Here is a 9,401-nt window from a genome sequence, read left to right as displayed (position 1 = left end):
GAGAGAGAGTGAGAGAGGGTTTCCCAAGCCCGTGGATATCGAGCACGGGGTTCGCCGAGGCACTCAAAGTGTTAATGGAGTAGAGATTGCCTCCTCGTCTTTACTGTATAAACAATCAACTCGACGCCTGTAACCGGCTGCTATTAGTTAAGTCACAAATGAACCCGCGCCCCCTGTCCCCCGTCTGATGGATTCCCGGGCCCTTCTCTCTCTCCCCCCCCCCCCCTCTGCGAAGTATCATGTTTGGCTCGCTTTCCGCTTGCGGGTCCGGAGGCCGGCGATCGATTTATCGTCGGATCAGCCGTGATTCATCCCGGCAACGCAAGATAAAGCTGAGCTATGTCACGCCATTAGCCCGGCGACGCGTCCGTCGGACGTTCTCCGCGCGATGCCAACCGGTGATTTCGAGACACTCGTAAAATTTTCATGATAATGTCGCCGCGTTATGGTCCGGAATGGTCAACGCACCGTTGTACCTAGACAATCGTCCGTTTGTTCGCGGACACCAGGAACGGCGTTACATGTTTTACGACGAACCAGCGGCCGCGGACGCTAACCGGACCATTTACTGCGAAAACCGAGACCGAAGGACCCGAAATGTTTTGTTAATATTTTAGCGACCGGCGGTGTATAAATTGGTTCTTTATTGCGACCGGAAGTCTGTGAATCGGTTGTCGTGGTAACCAATAATTGAAGTATTATTATATAATTTTTTAACCCTTGCTCGAATGGTGAGTCCGAGGAACTGCTAGAATTGTTCAATTTTATATAATAATATTTTTATCACTAGAGTCTAGATTTAAAAAATTGTTAATTAGTGTAATTGTTGGTATTACGATTGAATGGAAATATTAGGAGCCAGAGAGATTATTTCAGATTTACGGTTAAAATGGGAGGGTTAAATATTATATGCCTGATGAAAAATTATATTCAAGAATTTTTAATGGAATCAGCTTTATAACTTCGATAATTATAAAATAAAATAAATGAAACCAGTCGCTTGACCGGTGCTGCTTCTTTTAGTGTTAAATCAGCGTTCTCTAGTTCCCGGACACGGAGCATGTTCAGTGAAAGCTTCCCGAACTATGCGACAAGTTCCCAGCAGCACTTTTCTTCGAGATGAAATAATGAATTAAAAGTTCCCGCAAATGCTCTTCGCTCGCCACGATACTCCACATTTTTCCTGCAAAAATCTCAATAATATTAGCACTTTGGAAAAGTTTCGCAGGAGAGGCAATCAAGCTTGCTGCGAATAAAATAAATTATATTTGCATACCGACACATTTATAACTTCGTCAATTGAAAAATATGTATATTATTAATTGTTGAATATAATCTTTAATGTTATCCAGCAATAAGGACGCGCCACGGTTCCTCTTCTGTTCTCTGTGTTCACCTTCGTCTCCGCCATGTTCACGATTATAATATTTTCAGTGTTCTCATAATAAATAATTAAATATAAATATATCTAGAAAAATAACATTAACCAGTACACCTAACAATTTTTGGAAACTCGTGCACCATGCTGGAAACTCGAATCGACTTTTCCTTTTGTGTTTCCGATGAAATCGAGAAGTTCAATCTGATTTTCCGCGAACGGATACAAAATCGACGCGGCACGATACTGTTTGGAAATAGTGAAATAGAGAAAGAGAGAGAAAGACATTTTCGAAAGTCAGTGGAATTTGATTTTTCGGACCGGTAACGTCGCGCCGCGTCGTTCCGCGAGAGGGTCGCGGAGCGGTGGATGGCGAAAATGGGAAACACATCGCGCCACTTTGAGCCCGCGTTTTCATTTCATCGCCGGTGTTCCATCCGGAACAACGTTGACCCAGATTTACATTTTTCCAGGCGGTTCCCCGGACTAAAAACGTTCGCATGTGCGCGACAGCTCGAGGGGAGGACGGTGCGTTCGGTTAATGGATCTCAAGGCGGTGTACACGCGCGAGCGTCTTTTATAGTCAACCGCGTTGTGGAAGAGGAGCGGGAAGAGAGAACGAGAAATCGAGGGAGAGAAAGAGAGAGTGAGAGCGAGGCAGAGAGAGAGAAAAAGAGAAAAGAGCAAGAGAGAAAGAAAGGAAGAGAAAGAAAGAGAGGAATATAGAAAGAGAGGGTCACGGAGAGCGAGAGGAAAGCCGCGAACGAATCGCGCCTCTGTATTAGGTATCGAGCCGGATGAGCGAAACAACGACCGCCGAGTCGGCTTTTATCGATTCATAAAATACGCAACCGTCTATAGCGGGTTATTCGAATGAGGCATAACGGAGACGACGGAGGCCGCCGCTATATTTACGTCCAACATTTTACGAGAGAAGCTTTAAGGCTAAAGCGTTTACGATAACGGCGAAATTTCTCATCTTATCCAGGCCAGAACGGGATGCAACGCTCCGTCCAAATTTTCATCATCCCACCACCGACCTATTTCGCGGGCGTTTATCTTTTTTTTTCGAGCGGCGCGGCCGAAGTTGCCACCGTTGCCCGGAGTTTTCGTGGTTCGTTGCGCCCGCACTAACACCGGGGAAGGGCTCTCGCGATTAACCTCCCGCGCAACCTTGCCGCGGGGCAGTCGCGGGAACGTCTCTGCCGCTTCCCGCGAATCAACCCGCTCTAACTCTTCAACAGCGATCTCGTTGCCGGAATCCGTCGTATCGGGCGTCGCCTTTCACAGCCGAAAATCGAATTAACCGATCGAAATGGAAATTTACAACGGTCCGCGTCGCGTGTCCGGTCGACGAAGCAAAAATACCGCGCGTCGAAACGAAAATAGCGCCGTCGGATCGACCGAACGAAAGTATTTGATTCCGTCGTAAATACCTGGAATACCGGGGGCTATAACAGGTTTTCGAAGAAATCGTTTACCTCGATCCCTCGATAGCTTCGACGGCATCTCGATCCGTCGGGGAACGAGCATTCCGGTGGTCCGGTCGCAGCATCCCGACGCCTGCGGCGACCCTCAGCCATCGAGGCCTCCGTTGTCGAGGTTCATTAATATTCGCCAGCGGTCGCAGCCTTGCGCTTCTTTCGGCGAGTTGCGCGTCGCAGGAACGCTTCTCAGAGGTCGTGGCAGCGACTCGGTAACAAGGTCAGGGGGTGCACGCGTGCACCGGGGGTTTCTTCATCATCTCCTGGGGTCGGGGCAGAGTCAAAAAAGCCCCGCGAGCCACCTCCCCCCCGCCGGCGGCGGCGGCGGGCGGCAGGCGGCGGGCGCGTCGCGGAGCGAGGGAGGAAGCGAGGAGGGAAGAGAGTGCGCGAGACATAGAAACGGTCTTGTATAGAGGGTCGTTTGACTCGGGGGTAGGAAGCAGCGAGGAAAGATGCACGCGGTCCCCTCTCTCTCCCCCCGCCGGTGGCCGGAGCAGCGGGAGAGGGCTCGGGGAGCCGGGAGAGAGCGAGAGAGCCGGACGAACGTGTTCGCCCCGCCCTCTTTCCGAGTCGGCACCCCCCTCTCCGCGGCCGCGAGAAGGGCCGAAGGGTAGGGTTGCGCGTCGGCCCGTTCCCCGCCGCTCTTCTCCGCCGTCCATCAGCCAGCCGTTCTCATCCCCCTCCCTGTTTGCGAAGCATCCCCATACCACTCTCGATGGATCGATGGCGACTCGGGCACCCTCCGCGTGGCGACGCGAGCGTCGCTTATTCGGTGACTCTGCCGCCTCAGTCGGAACTCGGGTTCACTCAGTCCACGACCGTTTGCCACGAGACTTCGATCTCGTCGGTCTCAGCCCGTCTCTCTCTATCTAACCCTTCGCCACCCTCCGGTCTCGTTCCCTCCAGGGGAGGACGCGGAGAGCAGCAGCCACCACCACCGCTCCCGCTACCACCACCACCGCCGCTACCACCGGCGCCGTTCTGCCACCACCACCGTTCCCGCCGCCGCCGCCACCACCACCACCACTACCACCACCACCACCAACGCCGACGCCGCCGTCGCCGACGACCGGGGAGACGCACGTAGTCTAAACGTGAGACTCGTACGGACGTCGTCGTTGTCCTCGCCGGTAGTACACTGTTTTCCGAGCGAACCTCTTCTCGATCCGGTTCCGACGAAGCCTCTCCGTCCCGCGGGATCACCTGCCAGCCAAGGTGAGTCCTCTACGAGATATCATTGTTCCGCAGCGTTCGTCGATGTCTCTCTGCGTACACCTACGTCTCTCTCTCTCTCTCCTTCTCTTCGTCTCTCGCCCGCACTGCCTCCCTTTCGCCCATCTCTCTCTCTCTCTCTCTCTCTCTCTCTCTCTCCCTCTCGTTCTCTCTTTCCGTTTCTCTGTCTCCCGCGCACTCTGTCCGCTTGTTTCTTTCAGAGTCAACAACCTCGCACGTTTTTGCGTGGTGTTCTCGATCGATAAACCGCCCCTCCCCCTGTTATTTTTCTCGGCGGTCGATTTTCACGCGGAAACGCGTGGCTCCTATGCCGCTACCTTCACTGCAACGCGTGCCATGCTCTCTCTCTATCCCTCTCGCTCTCTACCTCTTTCCCTGTCTCTCTTTCTCTATCCATCTCTATCTATCTATCTCTCTCTCTCTCTCTTTCCACTGTTCTGTCGTCGCGGCAGTGGCGGCGGCTCGATAAAACGCAAGCAAGGGTTAGGCCGCTTGCAGGCCTCCCTGATCGATCTCTCGGCTGGTTTTCCCGGCCCCAGAACTCCTCGGCTGACTCGATGCACCCCTCGTCAAAGTCTCCCCGCGGCGATTCCGCAGCCGTCTCTCCGCTCGTCCGGCACCGCTCGTCCGCGAGGACGCTCCTCCAAGTGGCCCCGTGTCGGCGCCAACCCCCATGACCTTGCACTTCCCTCGATACTTTCTCCCACCCGCGTTCCGACTCTGTCACCGAATCTAAACCCGTTCTCTCTCTCTCTCTCTCTCTCTTTCTATCTGCTCTCTATGGCAATTTCTCTTGCTCCTCTTTCTGTTTCTCTCTCCCTCTCTCTCTGTTGCCCTCTCGTCGTTTCGCCTCTCTGTCCGTCTACACGGGCAATTTTCGATTCGAAAACATGGCACCGATGTTTCCTCGGTGGCTCGTACGCGGAATAATTGTTAAACATCGTTTGATAAATTGCACCCCCCGGACCGTAGAGAGAGAGAGAGAGAGAGAGAGGGAGCGTATCGCCGCGCAGCCGGCAAAGAGAAACTTTCATCCCCTATGCCGCGCCGCGGTCTGTAAATAGTCTATTAAGTGGCACGGAACAGCGTAAACATCCGCGGAAAAATTCACCGCGCTCCTTTTTCCAAACATCTCCGCCCACGCGCCCCGATTCTTTGCGCGCACGAGAGAGAGAAAGAGAAAAAGAGAGAGAGAGATAGAGAGAAGAAGAGAGGAAGCGTACCACCAGTCCACGACGGTCCTCTGTTTGCGAAAAACGAAACGGATACGGAAGCCGGGAAATTGCATTTCCGGACGTTTCAATATTATGCTAACGTATCCGCTGCCGTTCAGCTCGACCGACCGTTCTCCGAGCCCCGCTGTTCCCGAACCGTGGAAAACTGGTTCCATTAGGGAAATGCACGTTCGGGAGGTTCTTAAATTGAGTGGCAGTTAAAAGGGGACCGTCTCTCCGACGTACAAGCTTTGACGGACCCTAGTCGACGCCGGCCACGGGACACGAACTTCGAGGTCATCCCCCTCGATGCTTAATTCCGCCCCTCGCGGCGCCCCGCGCGCGCGTTTCGTCATCTTACGCTCCTTCGATTTTCCACCAAACTCGTGGCCCATTTATTCTCGGATACGCCGCTGCTGCGACTGAGGATCGTGATACACGATCTTAGAACTCTTCTAGGTGCTTTTTTACAGAATTTATACGGGTCATGTTGGACCCTTTTTCTTATTCTCCTTCGAATTTTCTTCAATTTTTCGGCCTTTTTATTCGATCTTGGAAATACCAGAATTCCGAGTGAAGATGATCCTACACAGTTTTATTTTACACAATTTCTATGGGTCATTGCGGACCCGTCATCTTTCATTCTCTCGATTTTCTTTAAATTCGCGATATTTTTATTCGATCTACTTGGAAATGGCAGAATTGTGCTTGACAATCATTCTTCATAGTCTTGTGTTACAAAATTTCCATGGGTCATGTCGGACCTTTTATCTTATCCTCTTTCGATTTTTCTTTAAACTTTCGGTCTTTCTATTCGATCTTGGAAACGCTAAGCTTGCTACTGAAGATGCTCCTACACTGTCTTCTTTTACACAACTGGCACGGGTCACTGCGGACCCGTCATCTTGCACCCTCTCGATTTCTCTCTCAAACAGCTGAATCCAATCTTCCGCATAAAACATTAACCAGAATTTCCTCTAAATTAAACCCGCATCAATTGCAGTAACATAAAACAATAACTGTAAAATAAATAATATATAAATAACTCTGTGAAACATCCCTGACCGCTCTCAGCGCTGTTACACAATTTCGAGAACCGCGCAAGGGCTGCCAAGACCGTGCTGCTATACGGTCCGGCTATTTACATGGCACACGTCGATTCCGGGCAGCCGCGTTCGAGTCCGGTGAATGCGGGGAAGGTCCGCCGGAGGGTGGGCTCTGTAGGTTAGGAAGGTCGGAGAAGGACGGACGAAGGTCAGCGAACCCGCGCGCCGTTTCTTTTTCCACCGCGTTTCCCCTCTTCAGACGGTGCCGTCGCCGGTGTCTCTCTCTCTCCCTCTCTCTCTCTCTCTCTATCCCCGTTCCCGTCGCCGCTCGGCGGAACGTCTTCGAATTAATTATTCAAGGGCTCAGCCCTTATCAACGTCTCGCGTAGCATATCAAGCGGGAAGCCCTCTGCTCGTTTATCTCGCATCGCGGCCAACTCCTGGAAACCGGGGCTGCCATTCCCTCCGCACAACCCCATCGCCCCCTCCCCCCCTCTCTGCCACCCCCCGCTCGCATATATCGCCGGTGCACCGCGCGGCGGTATGCAGATGCGAATTCGCCAAGTTCAATTGATATTTAAAGCCCGAAAGTTGCCCGGCGAATTATTCGCCTCGCACCCCTTTCCCCCCCGCGCTCCCCATTCCCCCCCGCGATCCGATCCCACAGACATTTCTTCGCGCGGAGAAGTTTCTGCCGCCGGGTCTCTCTCCTCTCTCTCTCCTTAGCCCCGGCGCGCCTCGAATTCATTTCCTGCGGGATCGAGACCTCTCTTTTAATCTCCGCGCGGCCGACCCACCCCGGCGTCGCTCTTTTCGCCGGTGGAACACCTTCTGCTCCTAATCACCGGCGTAAACTACTTCCCGCCCCGATCGAACGCTTCCTCGAACGCGCGCCGTCGCCGCCGCCGCCGCCGTCGTCGAACTTTCGACTATACGCGTTTGACGCTCTTAAATCTCGCTCGGGCTTCTTCGGGCCGGATTTTATTGTTCGGCTCGGCGCGCCGTCGCGCGTTGCCGACGCAATCCGTCGCAGTCTGTTTGCCAGCGAAACTTCATTTCTCTCCACCATCCTTTTCTCTCTCCGAGCTCCTCTTGCTTAACCGTTTCGCGCGAGAGACGGATCCTCGGAACGGTGGATAGACTGTAAACATTTTCATCCTCTTATGTAATACGGAGTTTTTGACGAGTGAATTTCTTTTATGCAGTACTTACGGAGATAGTATTTTAAATGTAGTTATGTATTGGCCATGTGTAAGTACTGTTTCAGAAGAAGTTCGTTTGGGAAATACTGTGTTATATGAGAAAGATGTTTAATTATATTTTAAGAGATTTATAATGTATTTGATATTTTAGAAATCTATTTTTCTGAAGCTCTGCTTCTTTGCAGTTACTGCGATCAGAAATTTTTCAATTCGTATCGTTTCTTAGAAGGGGCAGGATATTAATATTTATTCCGTGCCTGAATTTAGTCGAGTGCTTAAATATTAACACCGAGGGATTAGAATTTTATTGCAATTTCAAAGAACAGTACAACATCCATACTTAATCATTTGTTACTAGTAATTTCTATATCTAATCGGACTCGTCAAAGTACGCTAAGGGGTTAACCCTTTGCACTCGAGTGGCGACTCTGAGGCACCGCTAAAATTATTCTATTACGTTGCAAAATAATTTTTGTAACGATAAGGTTTAGATTTAAAAAATTATCAAGTAGTAAAACTGTTCGCAGGAGTCGCAAGAATAAATTTTCTATGCATAAAAATTTATTTTGTTAAATAGAATGGAAATACCACGAACCAGAAAAATTATTTAAGATTTACAGTTTAAATGGTTCCGAGTGCAAAGGGTTGATAGAGAAATAAAGACCACGCTCGAATAGCAACATTCCGTATCACCTATAAGCAAACTCATCCAAGACAGCTAAAACAAACCAAGAATCCCCAAGACCACGGCGCCGCGTCTCGTCTTCCGTGCCAGAAAATAATTTGTCCTCCGAACGACTGTTAAAGCGACGCGTTAAAGCGGATCGTTCCGAGTTCGATTCCACCACCACCGCCACCACCACCGCGTTCCATACAGCGAAGACAACGGTGATCGAACGAAGAGCTGAAGACGTTTCGGCACTGGTAGACGGCCGCATTAGTTACACGGCTTTCGGGGCTGTTTACACGTCGTCGCGCTGGGTATTCTCGAGATCTCGCGTCCCGATTTCCCTTCGCGACCGTAAGCCTCGATCGATCGCCGCTCCTGACTTTTCCTTAGCCGATCGGGGACCACGGAGAGTCATCGTTGACACGACCATTTGCCAGGCTCGTGCCTCGTTTCACGTTCTCCCTCGCCCCTCCTCCGCCCCCTCGACTTGATAAATGCGTGTGCCGCCGCGGCCCCGTAATTAATGGCGGAGGTGATACGTCGCTGTCTGATTATGCGGATAGGCTTAGCCCAGCCGCAATGAATCATGGACGCCTGCGAGTGGCACGTTCCCCCCTCCCTCCGACACAAACCACCGTATATTTTCCGGCGTCGATGGATCCGGCGTGTTTCGTTCATAAATTACACGAGAGAGAGGTCTTCCGTCTTCGCGGTTCGGGCGCGTGGCGAAACCGCGAGGCGCTCGCGCGATCTTAGGATGGACTTTGAGGAAGTACTTAGTGAAGACTTAGGGACCGAGTATGTGACGTGTTTGTTCATTAGAAAAGCATTTGTGCTCTGGAGAAAAATGGGTTGAGGTTGTGAGATACATTAATTTTGACATTTTAGGCACCATTTTTTCATTAGGTACCATTTTTCTTAATATACATTCTTTTTCTTGATTTAATTTATATTGTTTAAATGTATTTCAGACTATGTACATATACATCACCTCTATGTAACACAAAAGGGTCTTACTATCTCGTTAATAAATAATAATAATAATAAATATAAAAATATACATAAATGTGAAGGCAATAGAATCAATCCATTAATAATCGAGGAACACGCGCCTCGCGCCAATTTGAGGAAAGAAAGGGGTCGCGCCTCTTACGTCACACAACCTTGCCAGTTC

At 50.8% G+C, this 9,401-nt stretch overlaps 1 protein-coding gene across 1 annotated transcript in view; it reads left to right on the top strand.

The window, feature by feature from the left end:
• The first annotated feature begins 3,690 nt into the window (after positions 1-3,690).
• Positions 3,691-9,401, top strand: part of Cpx (synaptic transmission protein complexin) — a 399,767-nt gene continuing 394,056 nt past the window's right edge. Inside the window, exon 1 of the mRNA XM_078176731.1 lies at positions 3,691-4,077. The gene's annotated coding sequence lies outside the window, so the exon portion shown is untranslated. The remainder of the gene's footprint in view (positions 4,078-9,401) is intronic.

The sequence above is a fragment of the Augochlora pura genome, chromosome 3, assembly GCF_028453695.1.
Source record: "Augochlora pura isolate Apur16 chromosome 3, APUR_v2.2.1, whole genome shotgun sequence".
NCBI lineage: Eukaryota > Metazoa > Arthropoda > Insecta > Hymenoptera > Halictidae > Augochlora > Augochlora pura.
Note: the sequence above shows the minus strand (reverse complement) of the source record. Positions and strands in the feature narration are given on the sequence as shown.